This window comes from Marmota marmota, unplaced genomic scaffold (genome assembly GCF_001458135.2).
Source record: "Marmota marmota marmota unplaced genomic scaffold, marMar, whole genome shotgun sequence".
NCBI classification, from domain to species: domain Eukaryota; kingdom Metazoa; phylum Chordata; class Mammalia; order Rodentia; family Sciuridae; genus Marmota; species Marmota marmota.
The window spans coordinates 2,663,021-2,682,561 of record NW_025999905.1 but is presented as its reverse complement, the minus strand read 5'-3'; the positions used below and the strand labels follow the sequence as shown (position 1 = coordinate 2,682,561).

Below are 19,541 nucleotides of genomic sequence, written 5' to 3'. Positions count from 1 at the left end.
TATTGAGCAGAATTAAGTACAATATTTTTAATAAGGGTTGTTATAGGCAAAACAAGAACACAGGCACAAATAAGCATATTCTTCCACAAATAGCAAAGAGATCATGGTTGTAAAGAGGGTCAAAATTAGAGACTCAATCACCACCTTTGGGGTGCAGTGGGAATCAGAGAAGAGACCAGAAAGGCAAATGGTGTGTTTAGAACACAGATTCTATGGTACCATAGATTCCATGGTATAATATGTGCTCTGGTACATCGCAACATTAGGAAGTTTTACCCATATTCCATACTCTAAGAATCTTGCCAAGTCTATTAGATCATCAAAGCATGCATCACAACACTTCAGTACCATTTTCACCCAGAAAAGAATAACAGGTTTTAGTTTTTAATGCCTCATACAATTACAAATGACATAAGTTTAATAGATTATGAGTCCAAAAAAAGCCTCATGATCATTAACACAAACTATTGTGTAGCTATTAGAAATTTGATATAAGAATGAAAGCTTAGGTGAGAACAGCCTTTAAATAATTTGAACTTAATAATTTCCCCAATAAATCAAAGGCTAATTTTCTGTTTGAAATACTGATCTTTTAAACTACTTTCCAAATATCATAGTGAGGACGAATGGCTATATTTTAATTTCTCAAATATTTTCTGCTTTTCTATTTATGTTTATATAGAATTGATGCTCATAACAAGAAGAGGCATTAAGAGGATAAAGGCTAATGACTGAGCACATTGGATCTCTGCTATGGTTTTGATATTACCTTCCCACTGAAGTTCTTTTCTGTGAAGAACTACTGCTCCAAAATGGAAAGCCTAGGTCAGCTTGAAATATAACAGTTAAATAGTTTAGGAAAGAACAAGTATAAATATTCTTTAGATCTCCTTGAGTACTCACAGAGAAAAAGAGTGTGATCATTACATAAAATGTCACCCCTAAAGGTGATCCAGCAAAAAATATAGCAGGCATCCCATTTCTTTGATTAAAGAATGGATTTAGAAATGAATAGGTGTCTAGATATGAGATTAAGAAAATACAGTAAATGTTAATTGTAGAATATAGGTGCTAGTTATATAAGTGTTTACCATAAAAATTTAATAAAATTTCTTTCTGTTTGAAAGTTTTTATAATGAAATATTGAATAAAGAGAAAACAACATTATAATTATTTGTCAAAGGGTCATAATTAGAAGTGGCATGCTTTAGCTAGCCTATCATCCCTGGGACCAAATTATCCAACAAGACCAATGAAAAGCAGGAAAACTTTATTTAGGGTTCATGGTTTCTGTGGTCTCAGTCCACAGATGGTTGACTCTATTACTTTGGGCTCAACAACCACAACTTCCTTGGTCCCGCTTTACAAGCACTTTTCTCACCAAACATCACATTTTAAAATACCCTTATCTCTGTTTTCTGCTTCTGTTTCTCACAATAAACCTGGCAAAAAGTTGCCAATAATTCCCATGCCATTATCTAAATTTTGTGCTGTCTTGAAATTTCCATTGCCAGATTAATTAGTGCATCACTTCTAATTAATTCAGCCTCACATAAAATCTCAAGACATGGGCAACATGTAGCCAAGTTCTTTGCCAGAGTATAGTATGAATGGCCTGCAATTCCCAATAGAGACCTCATTTTCCTCTGAAACCTCATGAGTACAGTTTGCATTCCTTTCAGCATTCTGGTCTTTTGAGTTTCTACCAGAACCATTCTAAAGCTTTTCCACCTGCATCTATAAATTTTCAAAATCCCTCCCACAAACCAACTCCTGAACCACATGGTAAGGTTAGTTATAGCAGTGAACCCACCTCTCAGTAAGATTTTAATTACTATGACCAAAATACCAGAAAAGGACAATTTAGAGGAGTTAAAGTTATTTGGGGCTCATGATTTCAGAGGTCTCAGTCCATTGCTCTGAGTCCCAGTCCCAGCACACCATGAAGGAAGGTCCAGGGAGAGAAAGCTTCTCTGTTCAGGGCAGGGTTAGGAGAGAGAGAGAGAGAGAAGGGGAGGGGCTGTAGCACATTTCTAGGGCAAGCCCATTTTACCTCCAAATATTACCATATTACCAGGAGCTTTTGAGAGACACCTCATATCTAAATTATAACAGGGCATAAAGAAGTTTGGGGTGAGAAACTGATGTGACTCCATTTTTGAGAAACCAGCCTCTACCTCAGAGCAAAGCCTGTCCAAGGAAGGGGGTGTGACCCTTGTCCTTGGAAAAACCCACAGAGCACTCCTAGGCACATATCCACCTTGCTGAGTTGTTTATCTACAAATAACAGGAGAGATCTGCAGAGCCAGGTGTCCCTGACTCAGTTAGGTTAGGTGAGGACCCATAGCAACCCCCTAGCAACCACCAATCAGCATGAGACAGGGAAAATACCTGGGATGCCAGATGACCCCCAATAGTTTATGGTGGTTGATAACATGTTGGGAAACCATTTAGTTTAGCACATACACCCCTCATGACTTAAACCAATCAGTTCAAAAAATCCCCCTCTTGTACTAACCAATCACCCCTACCCAACTTGTTCCCACCAGTGAATGTGCGAATCGATGTTAAGAGTTGTTTGACTTTCCTGCGGTGTGGAATGATTTGCTCTGTGATGTTGTGATGCATAGAGTATCCCCCCAAAGCCTATAAAATCTCACTGAACCGAGGACCAGGACTCACTCCCTTGGACTGGTTGTGAGTCCAGGCTTGCCTTGCAATAAAGACTCTTGTGTGATTGCATTGCATCAGATTCGGCTCCTGGAGGTCTATTGGGATCCCAGGAATCTGGCATTACAGGGGACCTTGAGGAGCATTCAGTTTCTTGATATGGATCATGTTTATTGAGAGTGGTTTTTTTTTTTTTATATCATCTTACCAGACTGAATACTTATGACGCTCACTTGTTTCTGTTTGCAACTATATACTTTAATAAAAAGTTTCAAAGTGAAATGCAAAAATAATGCAAATTTTATTCTAGACCTGTGATAGCAAGTGACAGAAAGCCAATCCTAACTCACTTAGGGGAACACAATGACTCACATGGTTAAGAAGTCCTAAGGCATAGCTGGATTGAGACAAATCTACAGCACATGGTATTATTCAGACTCCATCTGTATCTTCGGGCTTATTTATATTTGCTTACTTACTGAATCTAGAAGCCCAGATGTTGTCTGGATGTGCTAGCTAGGAAGGCTGTCCTCTCCTAGCAGACCAGATGACCAATAGTGGCTTCATAAAAAAAAAAAGAAAGAAAGAAACATATCTGAAGCTAAAAATCTATTTTCATATTTAACTTCATAATTTAACAAGAAGAACTTTTAGAGAAGCTTGAGCCACACACCTGAAATAATTACTGAGTATTATGAGGTTCATTTATTGGCCCATCCTAGTCACAGGCCTGCCTTTGCAACAGGGGCTTGGAAACAGGACTGTCCAATCAAATCATAGTGGGATCACATAGGAAAGAATAATTAATATGAGGCAAGCCAAGAAGAACAAGGGAACATGCACAGTGCACATGCACACACACATACACACACACACAATATTTCTCACACACTGGGATGTTGAGGTGAAACTCTTCAAATGAAGGTGATCTGGTGACAAAACAACTTTAGACAAAGGAATACATTTTCTTGGACCCAAAGGAAAGCCTAGAATATTGGAATCATGATCCACACAAGACAAAACTGAACTAAACATAGGTCATAATTACAGAAATATACACAGATGCATATTACACATAGTGTGGGAAATATAAAAGTAAGACAGGAATGGTGGCACACACTTGTAATCCAAGCTACTTGGGAGGCCCAGACAAAAGAATTGCAAGTTAGAGACAGCCTGAACAACTTACTGAAACCTGAATCAAAATAAACAATAGAAAAGACTGGGAATTTAGTTCAGTGGTAGAGCCCCCTGTGTTTAATTCCCAGTACTAGGATAGCAAGAAAAAAAAAAAGCGCATATATATTTTACATATTAGTTATGATAATTATGTGTAAGTAATAATAATTATTTATAATAGTAGCAGCAGTAATAATTATGTATATTACAAATTATTTATAATAAATTTGTGTAAGTCTACACATATGTAAACTTACATGTATACGTCCTGTGTATTTATGCATACACATATACCACATGTTCTTTTTATTGTTCTGTATTATCAGAAACACTATGTAGATAAAACTGGGGCTCATAGTTTGAGAGGAAAAGATTTTGGCTCTTTAAGCCACATGTTCTAAAAGGTGTGGGAAGGGATAATAAAAACCCTTGAAAGCAGGTTCCAATCTGGAAAGGCAGTTCAGATGGTGGAAGGATTTATAAGCCCCAAATGAATAATGGGTTAGACTTCAAGACACCGTAATTACCTAGAGAAGAAAAACTGGAATAAAATTAATGTTGTAGAAAATAAATCATGTGACTTCTTCAAAAGGACAGCAATACATCCTGGGATTTACAAATTAGACAAGGTTCTGCCAGCTGGGGTTGAGGGGAAAAAAATACTGTTGCCAAATCAATCCTATGATGACTCTAATGATTTATTCTTTCACTACAAAGAAAGTCTAATAATATCATTCCAAGAAAAGAAGCTTACATAAGCCAGAGAAACTGCAGATTCTATAGAATAGATGTGTCCCTTTCATTATTTTATTGTTCTTCTAATCTGCTATTGAGATATAAGAAGTATTGAGACAAATATAACAATTACCTGGGTATCCACCCAAGTAATCATTAAAACTGCTATTGATGCTCCACATCACACATGAACAGAAATTGTATCACAAATCTATCTTTCAGCAACTTGTATTATTATTCTATGTTTGCTTAAGTTACCTTATTTCTACTGGTACTTAGTGTTCCATTTTCTGGATTAGTCCATGATTTTGTTGCCCATTATCATGGTCGCTAATATTTAGGTGACTGAAAATTTTGTTTGATATTAATAAAAACATACAAATTTTACTTTTTTAAAAAAGTAAATACCTAATATGCATTTTCTATACGTTTAAACTGTCTTTCCCAGTGAATTTTAGTTACATATCTGTAAAATGCATGGGAGAGTTTCTTTTTAACAAATAGACTCAAAAACTACTGTCATTTAACAGGTGACTTTAATTTTATTGTGAAAAGTATTTGGATTTATCTTATTTATGTCTGTAATTTCTTTTGTCCTAAAACTATATTTTTCTCTCCCCCAACCTTTTGTACATTTCTTTAGACTCTCTTTTTTCTATCTCTAATTTGAAAATGATATATCATGTTTCTGATTTTCAAACGATTTACTCCTTATTATATTACATTATTTTAAATGTTTAATTTCCACACTTCTAGTCAAATTAAATATATTGTATCCTGATAAGTACTGGTTTACATTTATCCATATTTAACAGTAATTTATTATTTCTTATTCAATCTCAGTTCATCCTTCTGTGTTCAATTGTCTCCTTTTTTGGGAATACTCTATGGAAGTTCCTTTGGTCAGATAATGCTAGTAATAATCGGCCTGGATTGTGATTGCATGAAAATATCTTTATTTGTATATCTTCTTTGAATAATAATTTACTTCAGTAGAAAAACATGCATTTTCAGTATTTTTCCCATCTTTTTTAGAATCTCTCTTCTGTGTTGAAATTCTTTCATCTCTCTAATTGAAATTCTTTATGATGCAGTTTTTCCTTCCTTCCTTCTCTTCTTGCTTATTTAACACAGTTTAATCATATTATTCGTGTATACTAATACATATTGACTTAATACCACTGAGATGCCTCTTGAGACAGAGCAACCCAAAACAAAATTTCAAAATGTGCAAGAGGAATAAATATAAAACATTCTTATATTAAAATTTATAAATTATCAGTGATTTCTGGAAAGAACTTAAGAAAATGCAGCAACTACCTGCCCATGGATAGGTGTCTGGTATTGATGGTGCTAATATTAGAAATGTATCACCTCAGATCAAGCATGATTTTTTTTCTGCCTTTCACAGACGTACTAATATCCGGAATCTTAAGAGTAAAAGCAAAAACAAAACATAAACAAAAACCTTCTTCTTATCAGCAGACACCTCCAACTTGCCAGCATTGGTAAGCCTAAAAGTGACAGTGTCTTTTATGTGCTGGTGAGCAGAAAATGCTAAAATATTCTGGAAATGAGCTGATCAGAACAGTGAGAATGGGAGTCCACACTGGATGGGTCAGATGTATATGGATCCATCTTAGAGTGAGATCATGATGTTTCTAATCATGAAATAATTCTTCTTTATTCTCCGTGGGCTACTAGTCTGGTCTTACAGACTGCTTTGCAAAATTAAATGGGGAGTAGTAAATTAATTATGCATTAATTTTTCAGAGTATTCTAGAGGTTTTTATTCCTTTTACTGTATTAGATTCTGAGAGTAGCATATACTTGGGGCAAAGATCTCTTGATAAACTATACGCTGAAGTCCTTAGGCCATTAAATTTTGAACACCACTTAGAGCAGCATCTTGCTTTAATGCCCGGTTTACAGGAGGAGAGTGGCTGGTATAATTGTTTACATCATTTCATGAGGGCTAATCTTCAAACACACTCAGTTCAGGAATTGTTCTGGTGAATGGAAAAGCAGGACAAAGCATTCTCATCAATCTGCTCTGACAGTCCCAGGGCTAGTTTCTTTCAAGATGTTTACTGTGTCTTCAGTGCAGAATCACTAAGCTATGATGGAGGTTTATTTATTAGAATTGAACATAAGACTGTATGCTTAAAAAATGCATTTTCTTTATTTTCTACATGTCTTGACATCTAATTTTTCTTTCATTAATTTATGCTGACAATTTTTCCCTCATGTCTTTATAATTTTGGATTGCTTTTTTTGTTTGAGGGAACTTCATGTAATGTTATTTTAAGATAAATTTATCCAGGTTAATTTAAAAATTTCTTTCTTATACATAGCACAAGAAAGTTACTATAACAAATACAGTTTTTATTTCCACTTATCACCTTGAAATTTCTATGTAAATAGTATGAACTTAGACCTCAATCCTGTGTGAAGGCAGGCCTATGGTTATGATTCTTTAATGGACATCTTTTTCTAAGCCAGAGCTTAGTTTAGTATATGAAAGTAAATAAATAAATTTTCTTTGCTTATGAATGGGAGTTTTAATCCTAATCTGGAGTCTCATTATTTGAGGATACCTACTTCAAGCAGTAGTTTTAGGGCCAGCTCTCCATTCATATTGTTCAAAGGTGTAATTTATCTCTCTGGATCAGTAATTAATTAATAATTACTTGCCAATATTGGAGTTTATCTTTGGATTACTAGGAGAGGAAAAAGAAAAAAAAAATGAAGATGTAATAAACGAGTCATACCAAATTTGATATTGTCTTACAGGTCCCTGAGGTTCATTTTGCTCAATAATTTTTGCCCTCTTTTCTATGAATGGATAATTTCTGTTGATCAATCTTCAGTTCCTTTCACTCTTTCATTTGTCTTCTGTTCTGCTATTGCGACTATCTTTTGATTTTTTTATGTCAGATATTTGACCTTTTAAACTTGTAATATTTCCTTTAATTCTTATTTATAATTTCTATTTGCCATTGAGAGATACTTAATTTTCAGTAATAAGTGAATTTAATATGTCATGGAGCATGATAATAATGGCTGCTTTAAAATCTTCAATGATTCCAGCATTTGGGTCATCTTAAGAGTTTTCATTGTTGACCATATTTTTTCCCTTGAGAATTATCTATATTTTTCTGGTCCTCTGCATGTTGAATAATTTTAGATTGTACCATCTCCATTTGATTTATCCTCTTGTCAATCTGAGTTCCATTTTGTTACAAGTTAGCAGTCAATCAACCTAGTTAGGTTCAGGTTGCAGCTTCTGTGTCACATTCTACAAGCTGTGGTTCCAAAGTAAGCTTAATTTTCAAATCCTTTGGGTCTGCCTCACTCATGCACCTCTAAGGAATAGTCTGGAACTAGGATCTCAGTCTATATGAGAGTTCAGCTTTCAATCTTTGAGATGATCTTTTGGCTCCATTCCACACCTGTGTATGTCAAGGGTAAGTTCAATGCTATGTCATTTTATATACAGAGTCAGTCCCCAGCTCTCTTTTCTGTAGAATCTCATATACTCCATATCCTCTGGGACCCTCTTATGCCAGCATTCTGGGTAGAAAGACAGCTTCTCTCAGAGTTTTAACTACCCACTTAGTTGCTTACTTTTTTCTGCATGATTGTGTATTTCCTGCAGTATCATCATAACAGAAAAAGGAAAAAAAATAATAAGGTCTCACGTGTGTGTGTGTGTGTGTGTGTGTGTGTCTGTTGTCTGTCTGTCTTGTCTGACTGGTCTTTCTTCCTCTTCTTATAAAGCCACAGGTATTCAGTCATGAGAGCTGCACCCTAATTAATGATCTTGTCTGATCCTAATAACTTCCCAAAAGCCCACCTCTAAACAATAAAATTTATTAAATCTCTACTCTCTTAATATCTCACAATGGGGATTAAAATTCAACACATGAATCCTTCATAGAGACACTTAAGCCATATCTAAACCATGGCATTTGGTCTCCCTCAGCACTGTGCCTGCTATTGTGAATTTGTCAGAGCCCTTAAGAAGGGGCTTTGACATTCTCTTCAGTTTTAGTTGTAAACAGTGAGAAGAAAATGGAAACCATAAGTTTATTTTCTTCTCTCTCTTTCTTTTTTTCCTAGCAGAAGTTTCATACTTGGCAATGTAAATTTCTGTCCTAAAAATATAACCAGATTATCAAAATGTATTCATCTCCCAAACCTAATCAATGCATGTAAGATCAATTCAATGGTCACTACTAATGCAGGTAAGGTGCATATCTTGTTTAAAAGCAATAGAGTTATATTTGATATGTACTTACATTAGTTTATATTTACAAGCTACAAGAATTTTTGCAAACTCTAATTTAGTTTCCCAAGTGCTCATCAGAAAAATCTTTTCTTTCCTTAAGGGTAAATATTTTTCTGTTGTTGGAAATGCGTTCTTCACAGTAACTTGTGAACACAATGACATTGGTTCTAAAATTCAAAATTCCTTTTGAACACTGATTATAAAGATTCTTTCCTGACCAATTTCTCCAAAATATGGGGAAATATTTTGAGAAATAGAAACTAGCATTTTTACGTTTTGCATTTCTCTTTTGATTCCATTGAAATTGTCACTAATTCAAAGTCACCGTCTTGTCTACAATTCAATATGCTTCCTTGTAGCTGGATGCAGGGGCTATAAAGCCTTCCCCTGTTCCTTTCAGCATTTTTAGCAACTTAACAAAAAGTTAGTGGTATCAACTTTGTGTTAGTTTCCTTGATTTTTTAAAAAATATATTTTCACTAAGGAGATTGTCTCTTAACCTCTTTCTAAGAGATTTATAAATGAACACAGAATAGAAAGGAAATAATTAGAGACGGCTAGAATACTAAAATCCATGGGTACAATTCAGAGAATGGAAATCCCTATTCATCATTTCTACAGCTTCTCTCCAGGGGCCTCGCCATAAATCCATTGAGTTAGAAGTGACAAAAATAATCAGTTAGTCTGGCTTCTCCTTTTCTGCCCTCAAATAATATGGTACCTAGTGAATTAAGCAACCTAATCAATCACCTACTGACCTGATACTAAAGTCATTTTTATTCTACTCTGAATATTTCAGATATAAAGTAGAAGTATAAATTGTGATTTTCAACTTGTGTTCTTTTTCTTAACATCAAACAATGAAGTACTGGGTAGGCTGATTTAACCTGGTTTAGGTGTACATGTTCACATCTTACTTGAACTCTGCTTATTCAAGTTAAAAAGAAATTAGTCAAAACCATAATTGTCAACAATATAAACCACAAAAAAGTATTTCATAATTATTTTCAAAAGCAATTTTTTTTAAGTGTCACAGGGGTTCAAGAAATAGACTATGGGAATAATCAGTTATAAAACATGTCACTCACACTGAGGAACTCATGTGATCTCTTTGCAAATCTATGCAATTTATTTATCTGTTTGTTTGTTTATTTTGGTACTAGGGATTGAACCCAGGAATGCTTAATCACTGAGCCACATCCCCAGCTCTTTGTAATGCCTTCTTTTGAGACAGGGTTTTGCTTAGTTGTTTAGGGCCACTTTAAGTTGCTGAGATTGGCCTTGAATTTGCAATGCTCCTGAATCAGCCTCCCAAACTGCTGGAATTATAGGCATGTACCACCACACCTGGCTACCTACCTATTCTTGTTGGAGATGATCTTTCTGGAGTTGCCTGATATAATAAAGTTTTTTTTTATGGTTTTCCTATCAAAAGTGAAATTTGGTCATTCATAGTTTTGGGTAATGAACACTTTACTAATAGAAACAGGAGATATTAACATCACAGTGTCCTGCATTGCATCATATACCTCCTTTCCATTTTTCTTCTTGTAACTCTAAATGTGCACTATTTCTTACAACTTGAACCAGGGCCAGACTGTAACCCTCTCTCTCCAGTGTAATCTGATTCCAATTTATCCTCTGATCAACCTTCCAAAAACTCTAGTCTTTCTAGTACTAAGACAACTCACCAATAGAATGGATAGTGATAGAAAATGAAAGTGCCTTTCGATTACTGAAAGCATTAAAATACTTATTATTTAATTTGCTTATATTCCAACTTGCTGAATTTGAACCAACTAAACACAATATAGGACATTGAGATAAATAACAGAAATGCTTTTTGTTAGGAAAAAACAGGATGATGACAGACTATTTTATAAGAACTTATTCAGTTCCTATTCCTATAAATGTGCTTAAAACTTTATTGCTTATGTTTTGTTTTGGGTTGAATTATGTCCCCAGATATGATGAAGTCTTAACCCCTAATAAGTCTGAATATGACATTATTTGGAAATATGGTATGCTATGATTTGAATGTTTGTTCCCTCTAAAACTCTTGTTTAAACAGAATTGCCAAGGGGTAGTATAGGTAAGGGGCCATACTTTGAAGACACATAAGGTCAGCAGGTGCTGTGCCTTCATAAATGGACTAATGTTGCTATTGAAGGTGAGGATTCACCCCATCTGCTTGCTTTCTCTTTGTCCTTCCATCGTAGTGATGCCAGTAATGTGAATCAGGACCAAGTTCTGTTTTCCTGATGTGAAGATTGAACACCCAAGAAATGCCAAGGCAAATATAGAGATTAAGTTTTATTTAAAGGATAGAACAGAGACTTCTCTGAAGAGAAGGGGTCCCAGCGCTGAGTTTTCGAGGAAATGAGGGTGTCCTTCCCCTTTTATGCATTTTAGATCTCCTTTGTCCTCATGCCCTCCTTTTCCCCTTATCTTGCCTATGTGACTAGTGACAAAAAGGTGGAAAAAAGCCTTCCAGACGTGCCCTTCCATATCTACCTAAAGGTGCAGGACAACAACTACCCAGGAGGTAATTCATTTCCTCCTGAATAAAACCCCGCCTTTCTGATTGGACCCAATTATTTATTACCTTGGCTGATTGTCCTTTTGTCCCCTGGTCTCAATGGGACAACTCCCAATGTGATGGTAACACAAAAAGTTTTCAGATTCTTCATCTTGGTCTTCCCAGTCTCAAAAATGGTGAGGGAAAAAATTTCTGTTCTTTATCACTTATCCAGTCTTAGGTATTAAGTATTCTGGGATAGCAGCACAAAATGAATCAAGACCGCACTGCTGCAGATGTCATTAAGTAAGATGAGTGGGAGTAGGGTGGATCCCCCATCCAGTATGTCGGGGGTCCTTATAAGACTTGCTAAGACAGAGCCACAGAAGGAGGATGCCATGAGATGGTGAAGACAGAGGGTGAACTATTTCGTTGCAAAGATTTTCAGTAAACCAACAGATGATCTGAAGAAAGATCCTCCCACAGATGTAAGTAAGAGGAAGGTCCTACAGTCTGAAGGTCCTACAGTCTGAATTCTGACTTCTAGTCTTCGTAACTGGGAAACTAAAACTTTCTGATATTTTCATCCTTGTTTATGGCATTTTGTTATGGCAAACTTTGAAAACTAAAACACTCTTCGTGTGTGAGAAAACAGGTTGTGTGTAGAATTTTTCACTTATGGGGAAAAAAGTCTAGTCCATTTTATTGTAGTGCAGTCACATAGGGTAAAATATAGTAAACAAGAGCACAATATTTAAACAGTTTTCTGGAAATTGCTTTTATTGTGGAATACAGTTTTGACACTGAAACTAATAAACAAACCCCACAGAGTGATTCTATACTGGCAAGTAGAAATATGTATTACTGATGCTGATTGCCATTTATTTGCTTGTGTTCATAGGAAAAATTTCTAAAGCAATTTATTTCTATGACACTTGTTCCCCCCCAAATGGCATTATGAGTAGATTAAATTTCTTTAGACCTGTGAATGGGAATTACTAAATTCTAGCCTTTCTATTTCTGGAGGAGCATCATTCCTCTATTAGAAAATTATTGCAACCTAGGTATGAAGAGACTTGATTTCACAGCTCTGTCTGCAGGTTTCACTAATAAACACCAGCTCACACAGGTAAATATTTAACATACTGTCAAAGCTAATGATACATTCTTCATCTTTCCTTTAATCCTATTCCCTGTTCTGTCCTTGATTATAGGGGGTTATATTCAATCATCCCAGACCAGGCCTCATGCAGAGTTTTCAAACTGTAAATTTCTATTAAATTGAAAAAAGTGCATCTCATATTTGAGTATGGTATATACCTAATTCAAGGTGTTGAATTCAATTCCCAACATTTCAGATCATTTTTATCTAAAATGTAACACAGTAGAATTAGATAGTGGGATAGAAAATTTAACAACTATATTGAGTAATATTTCTCACTCATTTTTACAATGGGAGATAATTCCTTGTGCTGGTTACATCCTGTTTGGAATAAGAGATCTGCTTTCCTACTGGCCTGCTCTGGTTCCTCGAGAGCTGACCTCCTGCGACTGCATCACCAGCACCTACTCTTGGCAGGTTTTCTGTGTGATTTGACCAGTGGGACACACCACAGGACATCAGAGGGCAGTAGAAAAAGAAATTAAGAGGACTATCGTTCTACTTATTCCTTGCTTTGGCACTTTCCTTTAATAGCTGTTCATCTCCCATATGAATGCAGTCCTAGGAGGAGCTCCCTCTCCAAGGTTCTAACCTTGCCAGGGCTGAGGATGAGTCTTCTCCCTTTGCCCATTCAGCTTTACATGTGGGAATGACTTCAAACTATTGTTACCTTTACATACAGTGCTCTGTTTTTGTACTTTGTGTTTTGGGTGTTTTTTTTTTATTTCCCTAAACTTGTGTATACTTCTTTAAAAAGGCTTGTCTTTAATTTTGTTTTTATTTGAACCATCAGTTTCCTGTAGAGATTCTAACCAAAATAGTCTTTGGTGAAGTTACTTTGTAAGATAAAATAGGTTATATACACTAGACTATGTCTCAGATGAACTTCCTTGGTTACGTTTTGGTCTTCACCTTACTCATGTTTTCCTTGGTCTTCAAATCCTACGAGGAAATCTGCAAATGTTTTTTACTTGGTCAGAATGGCAAGCATCTATGAGTATTTGATGGCTTTAGTAAAAAATAATAATAATAATAATAATTTTAAGTGTATTTTTTTTGAAGTTTGTAAGAGAAGGAATATCACTGAGATGATATTGAAGGGATTTGTACATCACATTCTATGTCCACTAATCTATGGAAACTCTTAGCACTGGTTATGCATGCCTTCAAAATAGCCAGTTTCCATGAGCAGCTGTCAGCTCTTCTTATCTGAGGCCTTTTAGAATTGAATGCTCTCTATCCCTTCCTCTAATCAATGCTATTTCTTTCCTAATATTAATTATTATTTTTAGCACTTATAATTATTTATCTTACTCTAATGTAAAAATAATAGACCTTAACTGCAAATAGACTTTGTTTCCATTCCTAGATTCACTACTCAACATTACTTTTTGAGTTATTAAGTCTTTGGTGATCTCACTATTTTCAAGTATCTTCTCTAAATATTATAGGGCTCTTGTGGATATTTGTATATTTAGAATAGTTGTCTCAGCTGGCAGTCTTAGAGCAGCAACACAACTTTCAAATGAGTAATTTTAGAGTCCAGAAAACTATCTTCAGTATTAAAAAAAACAAATTGGCTATCACCTTTCATAATTCAAGAGATTTCACATGAAATCTTGATATTCTGTTTTAGCTAAAAAATTGAAATGCCAAACTGTAAATGAATCTGTGGGATAACAGTTTCTGTGTGGCTACAAAGGACTGGAGATGATTTGAGACTGCCTTATTTAAATAGTCTTGCATTCAGTCATTCCCAGAAACTCAATTTTATTCTTATACACTATTAACTTGTCCCCTATTTGTATTTAAGTATGTGTTCCTTGATTTAGACTATACAATACAATAATCTCCTTGGGCCTCCTCCTGTATCATTCCAATATAAGGAATCTCTTTGTTCATTTCTTTGTTTAGGCACTGGAGGCAGCAGAAAGAGTTGAAACCATTTGAATGTTTAATGATATTCAGGCACAAAACATTTGACAAGCAAATATTTTCCATGCCTTAAAGTCTGCAGTACATTCAAAATTATGTAAGACATCATCTCTGGCTCTACACCTTAAATTCTATTTAGAAGCAACACATTCAACATCCAGTATTTTCCATAACTACTGTTCTACCCAATATGTACCCTTGTCTATTTTTGAAAGGGGCTCCATATGGGAGGATTTCACCTTTTAAAGATTCCTATCTTGGATAGAGGAACTTATTGTTAGAGTCTGTAAACAAGTCTGGATGGCGCCTGGCATTTGGCCAGAGGGAGTGGTTTGTGAAGTAACACCAGCGAGCCATTAAGTGTGGAGATTCCTTATTGGCTGACTGCTGTATCAAGTTTATGCTAATTAAGATAAGCTATGTGGAATGTATATATTCCACTCCTGTCCTACAATAAATGGCTCCCACTCCTGCTGTATCAATCTACACAAGTTGTTCGTCACTCCCCGGTTATTTTGCTGCAGCTGGGCTGCGGCAACTTATTATCTTCATTATATAAAAACTTTAACATTCAATCACATTTGCAAAAGCAAAACTTGTTTAATTATTTAATTAGCAGGTATTTTTAATAGAATGAAATTAAAAAGAAAATGGTTCTTTCCTTTTCTATAGTAGCACTGGATCTTTCTCCTCATACAAATATTTCTTTTTTTTTTAATTTAGGGGTTTAAATAAAGCATAATCACCATAGCTGCTACTCACATATAAAATATTCTAAAGGAATTTTTAAGTAATCCTTGAAACTATTAATTTGGATAATAGTGGCCTATGGTGGCACAGGCCAGAAAGATTGGTTGGAAAGGGGACGAGGAACTTTCCAGGATGATAGAAGTCAGTATCTTGATTGGGATTTTGACTGCCCAGGTATATGCCTTTGTCAGAACTCAATAATCTATATTTGAGATTTTCATACCAGGCTGTAAGTAACATAACCAAAATATAATAACAAAAAATTCTTATTTCTACACATAGAAAAATACCATGTTTTTAAGCAATGGAAATAATACTATCTCCATTGTCAATATTGTGAGTCTGCATTAGTCACTTCTATTCATAATCTCCAATTTAATCATTTGTCATCATAGGTTTCCTCATCTAGTTTTTCTTGAATAAAAACAAAATCTTAAAATCATAATGTTAACATTTACATACATATAACCAATTCAGGCATAAAGCAAAAGATCTATTTCTAATTAGCCACCATTAAGAAATGGCTTCATGAATCAATCTATTTAACCAGTCAATATAAAGTAGCTCCATAATTTACTATAACTTTTAGTTTTATTTTTTATTTTTCATGAAATAATTTCATAACCAGCCAGAGTAAGAGAATATAGGACTTTTGAAGTTAAAACATTTTATTTTGTTTTAATAGAGTATCTTTTGCTAATATGTTGGTCAGATGAGTCATAATCTATTTTTCTAGTGATATAAAATGTTGAAAATTTACTGACTAGTTTTTTTAAAACCATGGGATACTAAATTATGTCTGTTTTTAAAAAGTTACTTTAAAATTTACTTAACATGCTTATATATTTTATTTTCAGACTACCACAAGGTAATAATTCTACTATTCCTGAAGGACACTTATTTTAATGTCACACTTTTCAGATTCCCTACGACTCTGTTGCATCTACTGATCTTTTTCCCTACCTAGATCATAATTGACAAACTGTCCTTAACATAAGAAAGTTATTCTTTCTCTTGTCTCTTCATTAAGTCATTAAGGCCTCCAGAAAAAAATCTCTGGAATTGTGGTGGTTCTACTTCCCAACTTTTCAACAATTCATAATGTGCACTTGGGTGTTACCTGTCTAACACATTGCTTTGTGAGGCACCAATAACCCAAGAAAAAAATTTTATATGATGTTTTCTACTTTTTTCTTGTTCTACCCCTGCTTCTGGTCTTCTCCAGGGTTTTCTTGTGTCAGTTCCTATGGCTATGGCCAAGACCATGTTGAATGACTACGGGATTTTTGGCTTTTGTGTTACTTTTGCATTGAAATTGTGTACCCAGGCCTTAATGCCATTTTTTCAATTGTATGTATAAGTGTTAGATAAATGGAATAGTGAATAAATGAATCAATGAAGTTATACACAATGTTTATATTAATGCACTGAAACTCAGGCAGTTTAAAAAAATCAACCAAGAAACAAAACAGATCATTAGAAACTCTATTTAATACTTATGCAAAAACACTTTCTATTCTATCTATTTCTATTCCCATTTCACACATGTAACAGGGAAAGATAGTAAAACAATATAAATAACATTGAATAACATTATTTTTAAGTGTTTACTTTTAAGGAATGCAACTTTAAAATGCATTCATTTCTATTTGTGGTAATTAGATAACATTATTTTTATGAATGTTCCTTGAGGGCCAAGGTAATTTCTTATTTATCTTTATTTACTTCCTCTAGTTAATGAAAAAATAAACACAATTGCTATTGTTGGTATCTTTGTTACTTATAAACAATACTTTATGATCATTTTGCATTTTCAAATACTTTTTCATTTAATAACTGTTGATTCATTCACTAATTGATTCATTGAAAAATAATTATGGAATCACAATTACACACAAAGTTAGAATAAGCCTTTAGTCCAGGGAAGAAAATGGACATATAGTCAATTACTATAATACTGTATAAAAAAGAGATAAAAGCCTCAAAAATAAGGGAAACACTCTTGAGTGAAGAGACATCTAAAAGGAGAGTGAGAGAAAGAACCAGGAAAAGGAGGTCCATGAACAAGAAACAGCATACATAACGCCTTTAACAAGGTGAGCTATTCTAAGGACTGTAATAGGTTTTCTGTGCTTCAATGTCTTATCCACAAAACGGACATGGTAAAAGTACTTATCAAATATAATAACAGTGAGCATTGCAAATTTTATATGGACCAATTCCTCCTACAATTGTCTGATAAAAATCAATGAATGTATATTTGAAATTTAGGATATAAGAAGGGATAGAGACAAGTTAATTATATACCAGATAATAAAAGAGTAATCTCGGAGAGATAATACTGGTTAGAGCTATGAGTGAAAAAAATGGGATAGAAGGACATCAATAAGTTTGACAGGTATTCAGAAGCAAGATACAATAAGATTTGGAACTGGAATGCTTACATAAAATAAGGATTAGGGAAGAATGAGAACGACTTGCAGATTTTGATTTGGACAGCATAAAAGGAAATAGAAATCACAAGGTTCTTCATAACCATCCCTTATTTCCCTCTCCAGATTTTTTTTCTGTATTAGTCTTCCTTTGGCTTTCATCATTATCAGTTAAAGTTGATAAATATCAGTTATGGAGAAGCCCGTTTCATCCCTCCTCTGGCTTCTACATATGTGGTTTCCAAATCTTCTGTATTCTTTTGTTCTGTCTTTTACCTAACTTCAATTTACCTTTCCCAGTTTGGCTTATTAATCAGCTCTTCAAAGATTTCTGCTAGTTTCATCTTCTGTTCTAGTTATAGCCTCTTTTGTAGGAAATTGAATAATTATAACCATTAATATGGTTGTTTACTCATGATTGTCTTTCCTTCTGGATTATAAACTACGTGAGGACTGGACATATGTTGTTAAAATAGGATCACCACTCCATTTTCAAGTCCAGCCTGGTGCTTGACAATAACAAGTACTGACAAGTATTAAGAAAATATGGCTGGGGGAATTGTGATTAGAGGCTGAAAATTTCAGGTTTGAACCTATAATGATGACTGCCTGTCATTATGCATTTTGGAAGGTCTTGGGAAAGCCAGTGGAAACTACATACTCAAATACAGAGATCTGGATAAAGACAGTAGTATATAATTAAAATAAGCAGTCCTCACTCTGTGTGTTATTCTATAAACTGAAACTTGTACATAAAGGAACTATGTCTTGATAGTTAATGCAAAATCACAATAGGACCTTTCTACTTTTCTGTCAAAAAAGACACAAAAATCCAAACTAAAACATGTGCATGAATTTCCTAGATACACATTTTAGTTAAAATGGTTTAAAACTGTCATTTATACTGTAACAAAATTCAAGGATATAGATAAGATTGCCACAGAGAATGTGACCTTTTTATCTGGACCTTTGTTCAATAAGAAAACCAGAAGGAGAAGTTTTTTAAAGAGGTAAGTTAAGGAGAAGAAAGAAACATAGAAGGTAAACCAGAATTTATTCTCACAGAAGTCACAGGGAAAGTTTTTCTTAGTTATCTCACTATGAACAGAAGCTGGATATATGTGAGTGGAAGTCAGGTTTCAGTGTGTGGGTGAAAGTAAATTGAGAGAGAAAAAAACAGAGAGTGGCTATAAACAATTCAAGAAGTTGGGTTATTAAGGAAAGGATGAGAAGATGATCTCTGAAGGAGGAAAGGTCTATTAGGGGCAATACTGAATGTGTGATTTGTTGATTTGTTTGTTTTCAAGATTGATGAGCTTTGAAAGTACTTAATAAAAGACTCTTCACTTGCCTAGGAATGAAGAAGACAGTGAAAATAAAGATGGCACTAAAAAGAAATGAATTATCAAGTCATGAATGGAGAAACTGTAACTACAATTCACTAAGTGAAAGAAAGCTCCATACTTTATGATTCCAAATACAAAGCATTCTAAAAAATGCAAATCTATGGAGGCAGTAAAGTGATCACTAATCTCTGTTGGAAGTGCTGTGGGAGGAAAAGGTGGAGGTGAAGCACAGGCCATTCTTGAGACAGAAGTAGTAATCTGTGTGATACTTGAGCTGCTGGTCATTATGCATTTGTAAAAGACCCATAGAATATGTGACACCAAGGATTAACAGTCACACTATGGTGGATACGTAATGTAGGTTCTGTGTTCTAACAAATGAGCCCTCTGGTGGGGGATGTTGACCATAGAGGAGGCTGTGTTTATGTAGGGATAGGCTGTTTGTGGGAAATCTCTTACCTTTCTGTACAGTTTTGCTACAAACTTAAAACTATTGCTAAAAAATAAATTATATATATATATA

The 19,541-nt window shown here is 34.5% G+C and overlaps 1 pseudogene; it reads right to left on the bottom strand.

The window, feature by feature from the left end:
- Positions 1 to 5,989: 5,989 nt before the first annotated feature.
- LOC125615510 overlaps positions 5,990 to 19,541 on the bottom strand; it is a 25,611-nt pseudogene continuing 12,059 nt past the window's right edge.